General features: G+C 50.3%; 1 protein-coding gene across 1 annotated transcript in view; it reads right to left on the minus strand.

Annotated features, from left to right (window-relative positions):
- The window catches only part of LOC135397813 (uncharacterized), a 158,530-nt gene extending 138,165 nt beyond the window's left edge, over positions 1-20,365 (minus strand). Inside the window, exon 1 of the mRNA XM_064629372.1 lies at positions 20,181-20,365. The gene's annotated coding sequence lies outside the window, so the exon portion shown is untranslated. The remainder of the gene's footprint in view (positions 1-20,180) is intronic.
- Positions 20,366-20,987: the final 622 nt, after the last annotated feature.

A 20,987-nucleotide genomic window follows, 5' to 3' on the forward strand; every position in this document is an offset into this window, starting at 1 on the left:
GAGGAGATAAGAACTCCTCTATCTGCAGCTACGAGGGGTGTTCAAATCAAACCGGGACTTTGTCTCCTGAGTGTACAAATGGCTCGCGCTACTTCTTTTTCGTCATTTTCACACACGACAGGCCTCCACATTCACCAAGTGGTGATTCAAAGTTTGTGCAAAACAGGAGACACGTGCTGGACGAGATGGCCGCCAACGAGGTGAGCGCGCACATCGAACAGCGAATTGTCATGAAGTTTCTCGTGAATGAAGGCATAAAGTCATCTGAAATTCACAGAAGACTTCAGGCTCAGTATGGCCACGATACACACCTGAGTCTAAACGCGCATCAAAACAGTGGAAGCATCCGGGCTTGTCAGCTCCCAAGAAGTTCCGAGGCACCCCGTCTGCGGGTAAGGTCATGACCACGGTTTTCTGGGACAAGGCTGGCGTTGTTCATGTTGATTTTCTATCCATTGGTACCACAATCAATAGTGCATATTACTGCCAGGTTCTCAGGGATGTGCACAAGGCGCTGAAGCAACAGCGGCCGGGCCTCATCACCAAAGGAGTCCTCCTCCTACAGGACAATGCACGGCCGCATACCGCGCAACTCACGACACGCTCCTTACAGAAACTTGGCTGGGAGTTGCTGCCACATCCCCCTTACAGTCCAGACCTCGTCCCCAGCGATTTCCATCTCTTCGTGCCACTGAAGGCGTTCCTTGGGGGCCGCCACTTCATCTGCGACGACGAGGTCAAGAATGCGGACCGATCATGGCTGCTATGCGCCGGTAAGGATTTCTACGCTGCTGACAGCCAAGCCCTCGTGAAACGCTGGGACAGGTGCATTAGTGCAGCTGGAGATTGCGTTGAAAAATAAAACTAATTTCTCGCCTGAAAGTTCCTTTTACTTTTGCGAAAAATGAAAAGTCCCGGTTTGACTTGAATACCCCTCGTATTTCGTTACGGGTGTAATAGGCCTCTGCGTAAGATTGTTCTCCTACGCTTGGTAATTCTATTGACAAGTTATTGTTCAATACTTCTCCTTCGTAACGGGTGCAGCGTTAATAAGAAAACGCACTTTTTCGGATACGAGTGACTAGACGTACCGCCATCCGGATACCTCTGTCCATTGTTACGTCATTTGAAGAATTGTAGCCCCCAATCCGACGCCAAGGCGGAGTTACACATAACGTCGTCTGCTCTAAATGTGGGAGACCAGTCTAGAAGCAGCGAGAAAAAGTGGCGAACATACGCGGATTGGTAATAAGGAATAAACTGCTGGACAGAAAATGTGGGACCGTGCAGTAAACTTCTGCGCGTCATTCGTTTGACGCGCCTTGTTTTCTACGATGTCGCGCAGTTCACTTTCTGCCTCTGACGACGACGACGACGACACACAGCTTAAGCATTTCGTCCACAAAGCACGCGGGCACCTTTCTTTCTGCGCATGCTTTATGTGATAAAACCTAAAATACCAAGTAAGACGACATGAGTGCTCACGTTGAAAAACAGTGGCGGAACGACTGACCGCGGAACAGAGGTAACTGCGATGGCATTGGTTGGATACGGACCTATTGTATTGATCTATACAAAAGGTGTCACAGCCAACAAGTTAAGATCGCCGTTCGGAGCCGGCACAGTCGGCGGCTAGTTTGGTAGAGTTCATAGTCCCTTTAAACGTCACACCCCGACTCACCTCCATTTGCTGTTTTTTTCTTTTCTTGCTTTGGTTCTCCCCGGCACGTTCAAAAATTGTGGATACGGCATCCCGCTTTAGAAGCTTCAGTGGATTCAAAACCCAGGAAATGGCATTACCTTCATAACATTCAAGGACAAAATGCAATTGGTAAAATGTAGGACGTCACTGTAAAAGTTCTGAGTGTACTTTTAGGTATCTGTAAATGACCGGTAACTGATCTGTAATTTTTGGAATTGTGCATCTGTATCTGTAACTCAGATACTTTTAATGCGAAGCGTTCTTTAGCTACTAACACCAGGGAAGGGTAAGGGTAATGGTAACGGAAACAGAAACGGTATATTACCGAAATTGGAGATGGTAACAAAAACGGAAACGGAATCGCATACCACGGTCCTCCATTAGAGGAAACAGGAACGGAAACGAAAATCATCGTCCGGTATTGAATTCGGCTAATGGCTATTCTTGTTGTGCGATGACATTTGAGTGACTTTTCATTTTATTTTTGTATTTTGATGACTCCATTCCCTGTGATGCTCTAGATACTACACGTGAGCATGGAAACAAAGAGCAATACTGGATCTCAACAGTGCATTCCTCGCTTACCTCGTCCCAGTTCTCATAACTCCATGGTATCAACACATGACTATACTCCACCATAGCACGAGGATGACAGCCTACGATTTTTAGTTATTTATTTTTAACTGTTTTTTTTTTTCATTCCACCGTGCTATGGCAGTATTATTTGCTACTGAGAACGCCCGCTTATGAATACGACATTGTTTGAAGGTTACGCAATCTTGAGTTGAGTGAGTGAAGACTGAAGACATGGTCCTACATTTTTTTAAAAACACCTTATAATCTGTTCGGATCCCAACGACGTAAGATTGCTTGCGTAGAGTATACGCATGACACCGAAGCAGCACTTGGGGAAAACAGGGTGCTGACGGAGACGGACTGACTGTCCTCCCGCAGCTCTGTGACAGCCTTTTCATTACCGGAAACAGTAACGGAAACTTAACAGAAACGAAATTGAAAGGCTTGTATCAGAAACGGATAACGGAAACAAAAATATAGCAGTAACGAAAGTGGAAACGGTAACGAAAATACGTCCGTTACCCTTCCCTACACCGAAAAAGTGATGCGTGTCTGGCCTGGTAACACAACAAGGAGGTATACACGCGCGCGTGTAAACGGAGCAGCAGTACGCACTCGACTGCCCGCGGCGCAAGGAGCTATACCCGTGCCGCACGTACACGGCTAGCGCACCCAGACTAATGCAAAACTGATTTCTAATTGGCGCACTGCAGTGGCGCTGACGTCAATGATTGCGTCGTAAACCGTTTATAATAAACCGTTTATAAAACCCGATCTTGAGGCACTCGTTGTGTCATATGAGATGGCCTCGCAAGCGGCCACCACCCAGAAGAGCTCCTCGACCTGAAACGGCGCACGGCGACGGGACAAGACCGAATCTATGTGTCGCTTCAATGCACAGTTCTGGCCCACGAGAGAAACTCATATCCCCAGCCCAATACTGAAACATGACGCTAACAAGGCCGGCAATAATGCAAAGACGTTCAAGAGCGTCGCATCGGTGATGCCGGCGCAGTTGTGTCTTTGTGTTAATACGTCGGGAGTTGCGATGGTGGTTATCTGGCATCGCAATAAAATCTGGCCTCTTCTTGTACGTGACGTCGTGAGTCTTCATGCACGATGCTTCGCATATCGTAGAGAACCAGCGAAGATTATAATAATAATAATTGGGGGTTTACGTCGCGAGACAACTAACCAGCGAAGAGGTTTCTGCAACATTTTTTTCAAAAGTCACTTCACCAACCCTGACTCCCAGACGAATTGTTCGAACAGCCTGGACCATCGCATGCTCGATAAGCTCACCGCGGCATATCATATCGTTGCAGCTCATAATTAGGAAGGTCAGCGCTAATGGATTCCAAAGGATGCCGCACCAATGAGATGTGGACAACCGGCCAGCGTTCCTCCAAAGAGAAGGTTTCTCGTTTCCGGCTTTAGCAATAACAGCTGTTTCTCCAAATCTATGTTTCCAAACATCGTAGCACAGGGAACGAACATTTCTTTCTGCATCTCGAACAAAACTTTGAGAAGGAAGCCAGTCTGTTTCCCACATAGGCAAACACAGAAATCATAAGGAGAGGGGACGTTCATAATAGTCCTCTCACTGTTTACGAACGAGTAACGTCAAGTGGTACAACAGCGCCGCCAACCTGCTAGACTGAAACTACTAGAGTAAAGATCAATAAGTAACAAGAAGGTCACATTAAAGTATAGCATTTTATATGTGAAGTATTTGACGTAGTTTCTTACGTAGTTGTACGACCTCGTTCTGCTCCAGTTTACCGGTAGCCCTGTCATTTCGGGCGATTTCAGTAAAGAAGCCTGCCAGACGTGTATTTCCAAAATGTATCGCGCTCAGCCGGCGAGGCACCTCCTCACTCTCTGCGGCGCCCGAATCACAAGGCGCATGCGCCCGCTCGCACGGTGATTGAAGCCCTGGAGGCCGCTTCACTCATTGCCGCAAAAGACACACAGCAGCAGTTCATCCGAAGTTCCAAGTTCAAGACCCAAGTCCAGGCGAGAACACCTCTTGCGGCTTTGTCCTTTGTGGCATTCAAGCCACGGTGAATCAAGCTACCGAATAGTTCGCGAATGAATAGTCAAGTTATACGCTGCTGTAGTGACACGTGAATAATACACCTTTGGTGTAACAAGACTCAAATCATTTCTGGACCGTTGCAGTTGACTTAATTCTTTGGCGTACTTTGTACCTTTCTGAGCTGCATATGTGCTGTTTCATGGTTTGGATACAAGGAGGCTATTCGTAGCTTATTCCTTACTAATTGTTTTGAAGTTGAGGGTTCGAAAGAATGGCATAGTCGGAGTAGGAGGGGGTTCGAACCCCCGAAATCATACTTTTGGTAGTGCATTTAGAAGAGAGAAACGTGAGTGAAATCCCCCAACCTAGCAACGTCCCCGCAGACCCCCTCTCGAAACTTTTTTTTTCTCGCTGCGCCACTGCTTCATAAACTGACGGGGAATACAAGGTGAAGGCGAGAATTGGCCGAGGCAGACCACAATTCGGTAAGCAGAGAAACGTAAGACTCAAACACCCAGAAATTCCCAAGCTCGATTCCCGCGGTCAGCACCTCTCTTTCCTGAGTTGTTTGAATATGAGGTGCTTCGCCCCAGGGTGAGCTGTTCATAAAGCGAACGAATTCCTGATTTGTGGTATCACGCAGAGGATAGACAGCACATTCATGAAAGAACTAGCGATGTGCATGCAACATGCAGTAGACTTATTCAAAATGGGCAGCAGCAAGGCTTTGAGGAACATTTTAGAGCGCAGCTCTTAGGTGCCCGTTCCTGGGTTGAGCGGCGTCGGCGCTGTAACCGCCAGAACAAACCAGGGGCGGCAGGGGCGCCGGAACAGGGAGAGCAAGGGGAGCGACGGCTCCCCCTCATTTACGAATGGGGGAGCACGGCTCCCTCAGTGTCAGCCCAGTGTCGTGATGTTCTACGCTCTAACGGAATGGCCCGTGCATGTGTTCTTTCGGCGGCCATAAATTTAGAGAGAAATAAACAGAGAGCCTACCACTGTCACTGTGTGCGGAGACCGTTTGAGAAGAGCTACATACGAATGATGTCCGGTTCACAGGGTTCTGGAGTTGACCATGGCAAGGTTTCTGGTGCGAAAGTGCACCGTCGAAGTTTCGAAGTGCAATAAATCAGTCAGAAAGCGTGTACCGGTAGGCGCGAGCATTACTAGACTCAATCCACGGGGTGGGGTGGGGGGACAGAGGCGCAAACGGGAATCGCGAAAGGCACGCAAGACACCAGCCATCTGGGGGAAATAAGGATGCCAAGAAACCGCCAGGTTGAAGACAGAGGGTTGTTATAATGGCGGTTTGCGAGGCGCAGCCACAGATTTCAATCGGTTGTGGCCAGGGTGTCCACTTCGAGTTGGCGTGTGTGGCGGCCCGTGGAAGACGATGCCGACGCGCCTCTGCTGCCACGCGCTACGGCGCTGGCACGGCAGTTCTACCGGCACCGTCCTAGCGTGAGGCCACGACCATCTGCCCGCTGGGACATTCCATCATCGCCGGTCAGGACTCATGTAGCTCTCAACAACGATCACTCAACGCACTCCCTCAGCAACAAGCAACGCAGCAACTCAACGCCACACAACGCACTCAACCACTCAGCACTCACAACTCATCTCTGGAACCCGCCCGGATCCAGCGCCCTTGTTCCCGCCATCCCGCTGCTGCATCAACAGCCACAATCGCAAGCCGTATCTCCAATCGTCCACCATCCACGAGTCGTCCTCATTCTCCTCTTCATGGTATCGACGTGGACCTCAACCGCATGCCCCGCTCCGCGTCTGAGGGGGGGAGTGATGTGGCGGCCCGTGGAAGACGATGCCGACGCGCCTCTGCTGCCACGCGCTACGGCGCTGGCACGGCAGTTCTACCGGCACCGTCCTAGCGTGAGGCCACGACCATCTGCCCGCTGGGACATTCCATCATCGCCGGTCAGGGCTCATGTAGAGGGACACCACCTCCTCTACACGTGTAAGACCTGTAGTACGACAAGTGCGATGGACTGAGACGAAACGTCGCACTGGTGTTGTGTTCATGTGTCGGCAGTGGCAACGTAGAGGGAGCGCCATCAAGGCCTCGCCTGCAGCAGCGTTACAGGTGTAGCGGCACCGCTACCGTCATCAGCTCATCGTCACCTGCCCAGATCATCTCGTGCCGCGACCGTTCCGCTGGCCAAACAATAAAGCAGTCCAGACGTAGCCTCTGGCCAGAACGGACCTACCTTGTTTTCTCGTCATATTGGTGACCCGAACACTTTTAGAACACTGCCGTCTCGCGCCGGTTCCCTCAAGCCATGTCCCACGGCGATCCACAGGCCCCGGCTCAGCCCCAACCACCATCTCTGGCAGGCGTCGCCGTCAAGCTTCCACCTTGTTGTCGACTCGGCGGTTGCCGAAGAGGACATTCCGAAGACAGCCATTACTACACCTTTTGGCTTGTTCGAGTATCTTCGTATGCCCTTTGGCCTTCGCAACGCCGCCCAGTCGTTTCAACGCTTCATTGACGCCGTCACACGTGGCCTCTCATTTACATTCGCGTATATCGACGATATTCTTGTTGCGAGTTCCTCCTACGAAGAACACCTCGACCATCTCCGGCAGCTTTTCGCCCGCCTTTCCGACCACGGCATTATTATCAACGCCCTCAAGAGCGAATTCGGGGTCAGCTCTCTGGAGTTTCTGGGGCATAAGATCTCTCCAGAAGGCATAACTCCCCTCCCGAGCAAAGTCCACGCCATCTCCGACTACCCGCGTCCAACATCTGTCAACGCACTCCGACGGTTTTTAGGACTCACGAATTTCTACCGCCGATTCGTCCCTCATTGTGCAGAGATTCTCCGCCCTCTTGAAGCGCTCCTTACCGCTCCTGCCAAGTCCTCCCGTCCTCTTGTCTGGCCCCCTAACGCCGAGGCGGCCTTCGGTCGCGTCAAGCAAGCTCTTGCGTCTGCCACGCTCCTATTCCATCCGCGACCCGATGCGGCTACATCTCTCATGGTGGATGCCTCCGATACAGCGGTCGGTGCAGTTCTGCAGCAAGAGACGACGAATACCTCAAGCCCTTCCCAGCCCATCGACTTCTTCTCTCACAAATTACGTCCTCCCGAAACCCGATACAGCACCTTTGGCAGAGAGCTGTTGGCGATTTACCTAAGTGTGAGGCACTTCCGCCACTTTCTGGAGGGCCGGCAATTCGTCATCTACACAGACCACAAGCCACTAGTCTACGCCTTCCAATCTGCCGGTCAACGTTACTCGACTAGGGAACAACGCCATCTTGCCTTCGTCTCTGAATTTTCAACCGATGTCCGTCATGTCCCTGGCAAGCAGAACCCAGTAGCGGACGCTCTGAGCCGTGCCGCGATCACTGCTCTCTCGACATCAACTACGCCCCTCTCACTCGAAACCATAGCAGACCTGCACTCCGGCGATGACGAGCTCCTGTCCCTGCGCGACTCTAACCCCACCAGCTTGACGCTACAAGACATTACGTTTCCCGGCATCCCGTGCGCCGTTTGCTGCGACGTCTCGTCCGGCCAGCCCCGTCCCTTCCTGCCAGTTGCCGCTAGGCGTCACGTTTTTGACCAGCTCCACGGCATGGCGCACCCTGGCATACGAGCGTCCCAGAAGTTGCTGTCGTCCCGATACGTATGGCCACGAATGCGTTCCGACATTAAGCGCTGGGTACGGTCATGCATCTCCTGCCAGAAGTCCAAAATTCTGCGTCACACCCGCACTCCATCGTCGCGATTCTCGCTGCCGGACTCTCGCTTCAGCCACGTTCACCTAGATTTGGTCGGACCTCTCCCTCCCGTACAAGGCTTCCGGTATCTCTTGACGGTCGTTGACCGCTTTACCCGTTGGCCGGAGGCCACTCCCATACCCGACATTACCGCTTCAACCGTGGCCTCTGCCTTCCTCAATTCATGGGTGGCCCGCGTCGGAGTTCCGGCAACCATCACAACTGACCAGGGACGCCAGTTTGAGCCCCGCTTATTCGCCCACCTCACTCGCCTCTTTGGCTCGCATCGGACCCGAACTACCGCCTACCACCCGCAGGCCAATGGTATGGTTGAGCGGCTCCATCGTGACCTCAAGGCGGCGCTCAAGGCCGTTTCTCCCACGCCTTGGGTAGAAGCACTTCCCATCGTCCTCCTTTCTCTGCGGGCTACTGTCAGGCAAGACATCGAATGCGCACCCGCAGAGCTGGTGTATGGGACGACACTCCGCCTCCCTGGTGACCTCTTCTCATCGTCCTCTACTGCCGCGACACCCGATTTCGCATCCTACGCAGATCGCCTGCGTGCCACCATGCAAGACCTGCGTCCGACGCCACCCCGACCTCCGTCTGCTCGGCATGCCTATCGACACCCGGACCTGGAAACCAGCTCCCATGTTTTTGTCCGCCACGACGGCTCTCGTTCGTGCCTGCAGCACCCTTACGACGGCCCATACCGAGTCATCCGCCGCTCGTCCAAACATTTCACCGTGGACGTCGCCGGCCGCCACCAGGTGGTCTCCGCGGACCGCGTCAAGCCCGCCTTCATCGAAGATGTTTCTACTGTTTCCGCCGCCCAACCTCTTCACCACTCCCGCCTGGGCCCACGCGTCCACTGGGCCTCTCCTCTCCGCACCCTTCACTTCTACAACCGTTCAACCGGGGCCTGTGGTGTTTAACCACAACCGCTACGCTAGGGGGGGGGGGACCCTGTAGCGGCACCGCTACCGTCATCAGCTCATCGTCACCTGCCCAGATCATCTCGTGCCGCGACCGTTCCGCTGGCCAAACAATAAAGCAGTCCAGACGTAGCCTCTGGCCGGAACGGACCTACCTTGTTGTCTCGTCACAGGGTTATCAAACGCCATAGACATCGGAGAAAGCCACACCTCTGGTAAGAGATATGTATCGCAGCTTGCGTGTTGTCTTCATATTACGTATGTATATGTTCACCTGTCATAGTAAAATATTCTGTCTGTTAACCTGGTTGCTGGCTCCTCACTTTCCACTGTACCGGTGTCCAAAGTTACCTGCTGTTATAATTTATCCGGCTTTTCTTATTGAGTCGCCCTGGAGTGATAACGACAGCATGACACCCAGTCAAAGGGACACATTCTTGCTGAGCTCCAGACCGCCCCAGAAAAGTCTGGTTTATTCGCAGAAAGCTTGCGGAAGTCGATATTCGCTTCCAGTCCCCACACATGTACATGCCGCGAAGATTCCCGGGGACAAGTGCCCGAAGTTCCTTAAACGTTACTTGCCATGAGGTCTAGGCACAGCGCAGAAGTAAAAAAAGCCGGACGCACTGAACTCATACCAACTAGCCCACCACCAAGCGCTATTTAATTACAACACTTCTGCAATGTTATTTTAGATCTACTGTACAAATATGCACATGTCGTTTGCTGGGAGCACGTTTACAGTTTATGTAGCAACCCTGTACAACGCCAGCGTGAGCCCTCAAGGAAAATAAGTCATGATGATGATGTTTACGGTAGCACCTTTTTTCGCTCCCCCAGTGGAAAAATAGTTCCGACGCCAGGGCGGAGTACTGGCCATTGCATCGGTGCGTCGGCCTAACGTGGCAACGCCCACCGTCGGGCAAGCGCGTGCTGCCGACGCACGGTCTGAAGTGGTCAGTAAGGTCACCGTCGTCCGTTGGGTAGGCGAGCCTCGCCAGCGCGAGGAGCAATGACGCTACTCTCGATGGCAGACGCAAGTCTGTCAAGCAAAAAGCCTAAATTTGACGACATTAACTTACTTTGTATTTACTTCAAAGAAATATAAATTTTGTTACCGCGTGGAAAGAAACCTTCTTGCACATACTTCGCTAGATGAGCACGTAAGACACGAATCAGCCAATGCGAATGCAGTGCAGTGTCGTCTGCTGCCGTCATCGGCTCGAAGAGAATCCTTCGGTGCTCGGAGCTGTCTCTTTTTCTTTTCACGCGAAACATGTGTTGGGGATTAATTGCGTAATGTATTTTAGCATTAAATTCGTAGAAGACGAGGACGCTGATCTGTGCACTATACACCGCGTGGAAGATTGCTATACTGACGAGGATAAAGTTATTTGGTGGACTCACGGTGTGCTTGCTGAGCTTTTCGAGTGACCTCCTCCTCCTTTCTAGTTGTACAACTAAACTAAGCAGTTATTCGGGTAAGATCTCAGGGCGACACACAACCTGCTGAGGCTTCCAGAGAGTTGCCGGCTACAGCAAGCAGCCAAGCTCAAAATGTGCGGAGCGGAGGCAGATGCCGACGGAGGAGGAGGCAGGTGCCACCATCAATATCGCACCAACTCCTTGAAGAACGAACGAGAATGGTGGAACAACAACGGCGGACCGCAGGAAGCATTGACCGCCTATATTAGGTATGCCAATCAGAGTTACTAACAATACGGACAATAAAATATGTGCTGGCTCATTCCCGTAGGAACTGGTTCCAATATCACAATATTTTGCGCAGAAGCTTCTGCAGAAAAAGCATACAAATGAATAGCGCAAGTATTGCTAGTTTTTTTTTTTTTATTGCAGTGTCCAAATATTTCATAAATAAAGGAATGTCATGTTTGTGCAAGACGAAGTTAACTTCACAATGGTGGGTTACAAGCACACTAACTCAGCTTATGCGGGTGATAACATTCCCTACATGGGAAACACTCGATGTCATGTCCATGTTTCCATATACATCCTGTATGTGTATACACGAGGCTCTGGACAGTCGGAAGAAGGAAACAAACTGCTCTTCCGACAACCACGTGAAGACATCCTTGTGAACACGAAATGTCCTCGTTGACTTCACTGAAGCAGCTCCTTGTTCCACTAGAAACGTGTACACAAGCGCCATTTTCAACGACGAACATCGCAGCGTTTTGCGTCGGCTGACCTCCTCGCCCAATGGCTACGAACGCCACACGCCCGGCGACGGTGGCAGGCTGCGAGTAAGGTCACTTCTTCCTTCTGACGACGAAGCGGGTCACGTGCAGCACGCGTTACTATGGAGACGACGCTGCAGCACAAGTGGCCAGTACTCCGCCCCAGGAGCGATCGAAGGATGAAAATACGAGAAAGCGTCAGGGGGAAAGCAGCGGGGAACGTGCGCCGAGAGTGAAGAGGACGCGAGAGGGAGATCGAAGAGGGGGCGAGGAGGAAAGTGAAGGAGGAGGGAGCTACGAGAGCAGTCGAATGAGCCACCCTCGGTCTGCGGCTTCTGCTTATATAAGCGAAATAAAACACGCCAATGACCGTCATGACTATCACGAACTGGGATCGGAGTAGAGATGCGAAGCCCCGAAAAAAAACGGAAATTTTGGGGAAAAAAACAGTTCTTTTCGGTTTTTTTCCTCGTCTCCGGAAAAATTGCCCAAAATTTCCCGGCGACAAAATTCAAAAATGTAAATTTTCGTGCCTTCGATGCGTTCCAATCCGCCAACAGTGCCTTGGGTCCCTCTAATCCGCCAACAACCACCAACTTAGAGTTCCGTCTGGCTGCTCCAAGCGATCGCCATCGCGTTCACAGAATGTCGGAGTTCTGGTCGGAGTGGGCGGGTTGTTCCAATTATTTTTTTTTTTGCGTGTTGGCGCCGCGAAGCAACTGTGGCTATGAGCGGCGTACAGACGTGGACAGACAGAGTGAGGACAGAGTGAGGACAGCAGGAAGGAGTGGGGGACAGGGGAGTATGCGTCCTAGGCCGACTTCAGGGGGAACTGTGCCAACATTCGACTGGAAAGTCTTCGGAAAACCCAGGGAAAACCTCAGACAGCACAGCCGGCGGTAGGATTCGAACCCACCACCTCCCAGTCTTCAATTGCTGGTTCTTCCAATGGACCATTTCCGACAACGCGTATGCGCATGCCCAGCCCTTGAGTCCGCCATTTTTGAGCGGAAAACATCGCCATGGACCCACCTGCGGGCGACTGTCATGTTCATTGTGGGGAGATAATCGGTTTCAAGGTTACGCGGACGTTTGAGGTCTGGTAATGAGTACAATGCGCTTTCACTCTTTCCGCATACTTCTTCCAATCTTCTCTCGCTACTTTCCCACGCAACGTACGTGCCAGTTCGTAAAGCGTCACCATTATTGGGAGGAAAGACACGACGTTTGACATTCCGCCGCCAGGGGCGACGCGAATATGGAAATGGTCCATTACCTATCGCTGAGTAGACAGCAGTCTCATGGGATGCTCTGCTCTGCATTTATGCCTAGAAGGTGAACACTACTAAAGGTTCCAGCTCATTGTATGCTGTGGTTTGGCCGGGAAATGATTCCACTCGGCAGTAACCGCGTTTGTTTCCATTTTTCCCAATTTTTCGGAAAACCCCCCGAAAGAAACTGGTTTTTTTGAGCGATTCAAAATTCCGGAAATTTTGCATCTCTAGATAGGAGTGCTACCGGAGTGCTAGTGGAAAATTAAAAGAGTGATGTATAACTCAGCCTCAACATCTGCGCTCAAATTTCGCATTACCGACTATTGTAATCGTCCAGTGATTTTTCTTTATCCTCATTGTGACACGACTTCATAAAACGCATAGCTGAAGAAAGAAAGAAATATCAGTGTTTTCAGGAGTTACACAGCAATATAAAGAAACGTCACAGCAATAGGGCAGGATACAAAAGCCTTCAGCATTATCACATGGCAAAGTATTGACGGTGGTAAAACTTGATGTCTGCTCTCCTTTGCCACGTTCGTGCTTGGTCCTCTGACCTGTGTGAACAGCGTTAGGTGTCGCAATGTAGCATTGCTTATTTTATGTGGAAAAGCTCAGTCACGTGCGGCTTTAGTGTCAGAATAAGAAGTTCGGCAATATTCTGTTCAGCAAGAAAAGATCGCAATAGGAGAAGAAGCAAGTTTTTGAAAAACACAAGGCCAGTTGATACTCAGAAAAATAATACACAATTGTGCATTTTCTTGTGTTTCCACAACGCAGGAAAAATAGTCATTATTATATGCATTATAAAACACTTCTGACTGGTGATAAACAAAGAGTACATTTGTTTGTTCATCGTTCAGATACAAGACTATACGACCGCATTTTTTCCTTGCTTCACTCATAGTTATCAGTAGATACATAACCATATTCAACAAAAATATAGGCACAAGTCGGCACGAATCACCTCCAACTCATCCGTCTACGATTCTTTGTCTCTTTCCTACGTGACGCAAACCAGTATTCATCGATGACTCAGATGTTTTCACCGAAAAAAAAGAAGAAAAACAACGATATAGCGAGTAGAGCAGACGAAGTCAACAATTAATTCACGAAAAAGTCAACGAGTGGCAGGGGCAGCGCCTCGACCCGTTTGCTATACAGGAGTGACAGAAACCCGCCATGTTTGTAACTGCCTTCAAGCGGGTGCTTTTGGCAAAACCGCCATCTTGTCGTGGTCGCATGCCATAGGCGTCATTTTGAGGTCATGTCACTTTGTTTACGTGTCGTTTTACGCTTGCGGACATATTCCCGTCATCGTAAAGACAAGAGATGAACACGTCAAGAGATGATTACGCCAGCGTAATCTATACGATGCTTCTTCCGCGACATGGTAGCTCATTTCTCCTTAATATAAGTACATCACATCGGCTGAGTGTGTCTTAAAGGGACTATGAAATTTCCCGAACCCCCATACTTTTTTTCGATGGAAACTGTTCTTCCCGCAGAGAAACTAATATGCCACAAATTTTTCCGGACGAAATCGCTCCACTCTGCGAGGAGCGCGCGCTGGAAATGTCTCTTCCGCGTTCCTCCTCTCCCGCGCATATTTCCCTGCCGATGGTGTAACTGTACGGACCGCTCTTCGGTTCCCCGTTACGTCACCGGTGTTGCACAATGGCAAGTAATGCCGCGAGCTCGCGCTGTGGCTGCCGCCACTGCCGAAATCTGCCGATCGCGCGAAAGCTGCTGTTATGGAGATTTCCACTCCCGATGAACGCATACGCGGGATCCTACGGCGCATGCTCCTGGCGGGATTCCTCGGCTCGGCAACACGTCACGATGACGTGTTGCTAAGCAGGCCGTGGTCGCGTCAAGTTACCCGTTGTGTCTCCGCTCGGCAGCTCGTCACGGCGCGGCGCCAGCTGTCCTCCCTTCGCCGCTCCGTTTAAATTCGCTCCCGAGAAATCCGCTCGCGCGACGAAAGTAAAATTTCGGTTCTAGACTCAGAAAAACGTCTTCTTTCGAACGAAACGAAGAAAAAAATCGTTTCATAGTCCCTTTAACGCGGGATCGTCATCACGTCTTTGGAAGTGGCCAATAATAAGAGGCCTTATGTGCAAATCGACGCGTTTTACTGCGAGATTTTCGCTTAAAAATAATTACGGTGGTCGAAAAACGATCAAAACGGCGGACAGAAACAGCAAACGCGTCGTTTACAAACCATTTGGCCGCCGATCATGGGCGCGGCCATCTTTAGGGTCACGTGTGTTTTGACGTTTGCCCTGACATGTAACGAAGACCTGTCCAGAATGCATCGCGTGCGCCTAATACGCTTCCGTCTATGAAGGAATACATTGGAGTGCGCCGCTGTATTTGCCTATCTGAGGCAGACAAGTCGCTGCAGGCAGGCGCCGCGATGGGCCTTTGCCTCAGGCCCCGCACACCCCTAACACCGGCCCTGGCTGCAGGACGTACATAACAGATGTCAAGTTTCCGATACTGTGACTCAGCGAGGCGTAAAAAAGCGCGCGGAATTTCTGCGCGCGCTGCTGTGTACACTGCGCATGCACGCAGCCCAGGCGTGACTAGAGGTGTGCGCTGATGCTGTTTTTGTCGGCGGCAGCGTTGGGCCTATTTTTGGCCGGCGGCGGCGGCGTGAGTCTACGCGGCGTTCGGCGCAGATCGGCGGCGTTCTCACTACTGCCGCGCTTTTTGAATGACGTTTTTTGCAAAATACCCGAAATATTGTGGGCCTCACGACGGAGTCGGTTTCAGTTTCTTTTCTCTCTATGTGCTACACTACTCATAAGTGATAGAATACCTCGAATGGAGCGAGAGTGGGAGTAAGAAAGACATCTTGTTTGTGTTGACTAAGGTAAAGAAACGGGGTAGTTGGTAAGTCATAGTTAAAGTTTTACGCAGCTCAGACAATGACAGAAAGAACCAGACAGGAGAACGCAGCCTTCCCGTCTGGTTCTTTCTGTCCTTGGCTCTCTGCTGCGTAAACCGTAAAGTATTTTTTACGTTGCACGTGCGTTCTCACGATGGAAGGTTCGTAACTTCAACGTGGACATGTCGAGACTGAACTGTCATATCTGAACAACTATTTGCTCCAGCTATCCAAATTAAAGCTTTGTTATGCAGGCGCGACAGTTGGCTGCAGCTGATGCACATTTGGCAACAAAAGGAGTACGTATTACGAAAGGGCAACATATAGGGTGTTTTAGTAATCGTGACAAAAATAGAAGAAAAGCTGGGGGAAAATATGCGATCAACCTGCGGCGATTAACGATGCGGCCTTCAAGTGGCGATGAAGGCGCTCTACGAGACAGATGGATGCAGGGTGATATGACGTGGTTCGGACGCGAGTGGTTCCGAGGAGGTCGGAGAGCAAAAGGCCTTGAACAAAAGGCTCTGGAACTGTGGGCCCCGGTCCGTAGTGACCTGCGACGGCACGCCGAACCGAGAGACCCACGACGCGACGAAGGTGTTGGCGACGGTCTCTGCGGTGGCGTCTGCCATCGGCGTGGCCTTGGGCCAACGTGTGAAGCGGTCGACAGCGGTTAGGGTATAGCGGCAGCCAGGAGATGGTGGGAGAGGGCCGACTATATCAAGATGGACGTTGTCGAAACGCGCGTCAAGATGCTGGAACTTCCCGAGGGGGGGGGGGGGGTGAGGTGTGGCGGTGGACCTTCGCACGCTGGCAGCGGTGACAGGAACGAACCCAGGCGCGGACGTCTCGATTGATTGAAGGCCACACGAAGCGGTCCGCGACAAGCTTCTCAGTTGCCTGAATGCAATGGTGCGCCAAGTCGTGGAGAGATGAGAAGACGGCCCGGCGGCACGTGACAGGAACGAAAGGCCTAGGTTGAGGAGTTGATGTGTCGCAACAGATGGTAACGGAAGTGCCGGGAATGGGGAGGTCTTGCAGTTTGAAGGAGGTGGTGTTAGCGGTGCACGCTTCAGCTCTTCATACTGGAGTTGGGCAGAAGCGAAGGCTTCGTGCGAAAAGCGCTGCGTGGTGATAGAAAGTGCGGCAACGCGACTTAAGGCGTCGGCAGGAGCGTTTCCTTCTCCCGGTACATGCCTGATATCTGTGCACATTTCAGCAATATAGGTGAGCTGTCGAATCTCCCTTGCGGAATACCGGCTGCTGGCAGAGTGGAAAGCGTAGGTCAAGGGCTTGTGGTCGGTTAGGATGGAGAAAGCGCGACCTTCCAGGAAGACACGGAAATGCCTGACTGCGAGGTATGCGGCCAGCAATTCGCGGCCAAAAGTGCTGTAGCGCTGCTCGGAAGGTTTGAGGGCCTTCGAGAAGAAAGCTATGGGGCGCCATGCTGTGCCAATCTACTGGTGCAGCACCGCGCCGACGGGAGGCGTCAACCATGAGTGTATTCGGCGCGCCGTGCCGGGGATGGCAAAGCAGATAGCAAGCGGCGAGATCGGCCTTGATCTTGAGGAAACTCGATTCCGCGTCAGAATTCCACAGCAACTTCTTGGCAGCTCGTCTCAACTGAAAGAGAAGGGCTTCAAGGGGGGCGAAGGGTTTCCGCGCAGTGCGCAATGAAACGCCAGTAGAAATTGATGAGGCCGAGGAAGCGTCGAAGTTGCCGGATGGACTGGGGCTGCGGAAAGCTGGAGATAGCCTCGACCTTGGAGGGAAGCGGTGTTATTCCCTCCGGGGAGACTTTGTGCCAAAGGAACTCTGTGAATGACACTCCGAATTCCACTTTTGGATATTGACAATGACTTGCTTGTGGCCAGCTCGTCTCCAGAAGAGCACGAACATCATCTCCGCCTGCTCTTCTCACGCATGGCCGCTCACGGCATCGTTGTCAATGTCCAGAAGTGCGAAGGAAACGGCACTGAGGCATCGTCGGAGGGAGTGGTAGGGGCTGGTGGCTGCGCCTGGTATACGCTGCAGCGCCCTGGTCACCAAGCTGTATAGGGTGCAGAAGGACCAGCAGGCAAGGCTGAATGACAAGAAGTGTTTAATGTGGCAGCCAGGCCACAACTGAAAGAATGACCATGATACGCGCGCCCCATAGAAATTTATGCGCGAGATACGCGTCGTGACGAAACGTCCATGGCGGCGCTCGTCGTCCATTTCCGTCGGCTGCTACAATGTGGCCTAAATAAACGCTGTATTTTAGAACAGTTTTACATAATGATAGATATCACATCTTGACACGTGACATTATACACTGATTCAACACACAACACCCCAAGGCAAAGAACAGGCATCTATTAGTATTACATCCCTATGAAGCTACAATATACCTGATGCAAGCAAGACTAACTCCTTTCGTGAATTTAAGTTCTTGCGAATCACCTCTCAAGTGATACCATTATTCTATATGTTCTAAACCGCACTCTTTGGTGACAGAAGACCTGTACTGTCTTAACCGTGCGTGGATGCAGTCGTTAGCTTTGGTCTTGATTCACAGCAGAGGACATTATTTCATTGTGAGTACTGACCGCAGAAATAGAAATGAATCTCGTAGTAAGCGAAAACGACGACAGGTACCACCAGCACTTTCTCAAAACTCCAGCAACATTCCAGAAAGTAACACCAATACCCTTCTCTGAAGGAATCACAAGAGACACGCATGCCAAGCCCGCAAAAACGCATCATTTTTTCCCCTCCTCTGGTATGGAGAGTGCGTCGCTAGCTGTCGCAAGAGCGCCAGAGCGAGGCTCGCGCAGTCAAGGTTACTCCAGTTTGGCGCGCTTTTGCATCGATGGTTTGTCGGCGGGCTGTTTCTTTGTTTGATTTCTTACTTAGTTATGTAACAGTTTCCTTGGAACACAGAACAAGCATACGAATAAAGGATGATTTTCGCGCCGCGACGGTGTCAAGTATAAGAATATGTAAGCCCATTGGTAGCCATCCAAGCCTTGTTTTTCTTCACACCCGCAAATGTCTATAATGTACATCTTCGCAATAAGTATCTACTGATAGAGAACTTCCCCTTCCAAGACAGGTTCCTCAATCACGTACAATGTCTATGTTATGCAATTATTGTGAAGGAATTATATTATATGTGACAGAGAATAGCCAACTGCCTTAGCTGAACGGAGTGCGTTCACCAAACAACCATTTTCAAACGGGAGAATCCTTCGCATGTTCAATGACAGCTGCCTTTGAACCTAGCACACTTGACTTGACATGCAAGTCGGCGATACCGAGGTAACCTAACATCATCATAAGTTAAGTAAGTATTGGAATTAAGCAACTATTTTTCTTTTAGGTGACACATGATCACGTGCGTACGACAATTCCTGTCGTTTTCTCTCTCCCTCTCTCTCTCTTGTATATTAGTGTTTCACCGTTATCCCAAGAATCTCGACGGAAGTGGTGTCGGATAGTAAGGTTGTTCACCGACCAATTGAACATCGACCCGACCCAACCCGTGGGACAGGATTTTGACATCTTATTGAACTTTTTTTTTTTCTTTACGTAACTGTAGGTCGCCTATTGTAACTTCTCCACACTTACTGCCACAGGAACCTGCAGTATTCTTTCCGTGGAGGCATCCTTCCTGGCCAAGGTACCTGAGTGAAGCCTAACCGCAGATCCCCCCCCCCCTCCCGCTTCCTCGGTTTTTACAGACACTTTCCCAAAACAACTGGAAAGTGAGTTAGTAAGAAGGGATGCCCAACGATGAGGGCATTTTCAGTGGGAACATAATATTTTAGAGGGTTAACCAATCGGCTCAGCGAAACGGAAATTTACATTTAAATTTTCATTTACATTTTTTAAAGTACTGCTATCTTCTAGTACCTTCCAGAACACGATTTCATGACAACGATGGGGGTATGCACAGGAGATCTCACATCACCATATTTCCTTCTCGGTGTTTATGAAGGCCCTTCGTGGTCGCTGGCGCCACCGCTTCCGTGGTTAGAAGGAGCAGTTGCAGTGGTGTAACAGGAGCGTTGTGGGAGAAAGCCGCGCTGGCTGGGCGCAACATGGTTTGGAAATACGCCTACCGGACCTTTCCATCTCCGTGATTCGAAGCAGTACGCGTTTCTCTCAGAGTACTGGTGATGTTTCTTCACAAAGCAAGCGCCCGACTAGGTCGTACTAACAACTAATTTGTGTGTGCCTAATATAAAAAAAGCTACCCCTGAAATATATGAAGGAATTCGGCTTAGTGAAACGGCGGCACTCTTCGTGCAGTTTGTTTCGATTTCGTTATGTCTATCAACGTTATGACTACGTCACGGAGACGTTTCTCTCTCTATTCATCCGAGGTCCACGATAGACGACAAGACCAAAGCATAAAGCCAAGACGGATAAAACCTTTCTGGGTCTGTCTTGTTATAGTCTTCGTATTTTCGTCCAAAGCACCCATGACTGTGGATTATTACCGAATCGCCCGAAGCAGTGTGTTGCCGGATAAAACCTACAGCCGTGACATCAATGTGCCCTTGCCCAGGGTTGTCCGACCATTTAGTCCGGATGTCGGCATGACTAAAAAAAGCTATATAGAAACGTTCTGGACCACACTTTTCATGGTCCTTATATTTTTGTATTCGATGCGTGACCCCCTTCATTTTCACGCATTATTTAACTTTTATATGCATTCGCTAATTCTTAAGAGCAATAAGCCCCTCGGAACTGCACCCCCAAAATATTCTAAGTCTAGCAACGCGTCGACGTTTGTGTTGCAGTAGGCCATCGTATATGGAACGCAGAAAGAACTTACGGTATCGCCGCTGTCCCGACGAAAACTGTTTTCAGTAGATTAGACTGATTTTGGATAGCTCTAAACGAGTTGAAAGCAAGCAGTCACCGAGAGAGATGGAAGAAATCCACTGCAGAGCCGATCTTGCCAAACGCACGTGCGCCAGATCTTCTTCCTTGTTCGTAGAGCCATAAGCCAGCGTTGTTTCAAACCGCTCTATGCCACTCTCGCCTCTTAATTTTTGCCACTGTTACCAGTTGGAAGACGCTCAGAATATTCCCCAAATCCGCGACGTGATATAAAGCACCTCAATCAGTGGGACGTTATGTAAAGGCTACCCATTTCCTACTGATAGCCACCAGTCATCTCATCCCGTCCGTTTGTGTTTTTCCTTTGTTCATAACTCCGCCGCGACTTGACCTTGTGGAATGTTCCAGAATGTGACTCACCGACGACCACCACGTGGCGTACTTGCACCGATTGTGACCTCACTTACCGAACCTATTTAAGCAATGTGCAACGCCGGTATTCTTTTTGTCCTGACGAAGACTGTCATTATGGAAACGTGTACCGTTCTTTTAAACGTTTCATAGTACGTATATTATAATCTTTGTGTTAGATTACCCACTAAATAAACTAGTTTTTGTTAACTTTCCTGTAATCTGTCGTCCACGTCTTATTATTTTACATTTATTCAACTTCGCAGCTGTCTGATATATCAACCTCTTGAACTTATATACAGTCAACCTCGATTTATGAACCTTCGATTAATGAATTCCCTCGTTTTATGAACAGGAGCAGGAGGAACCAAACATTTTACATGCATTT

Source organism: Ornithodoros turicata, chromosome 6 (assembly GCF_037126465.1).
Source record: "Ornithodoros turicata isolate Travis chromosome 6, ASM3712646v1, whole genome shotgun sequence".
Taxonomy (NCBI): Eukaryota; Metazoa; Arthropoda; class Arachnida; order Ixodida; family Argasidae; genus Ornithodoros; species Ornithodoros turicata.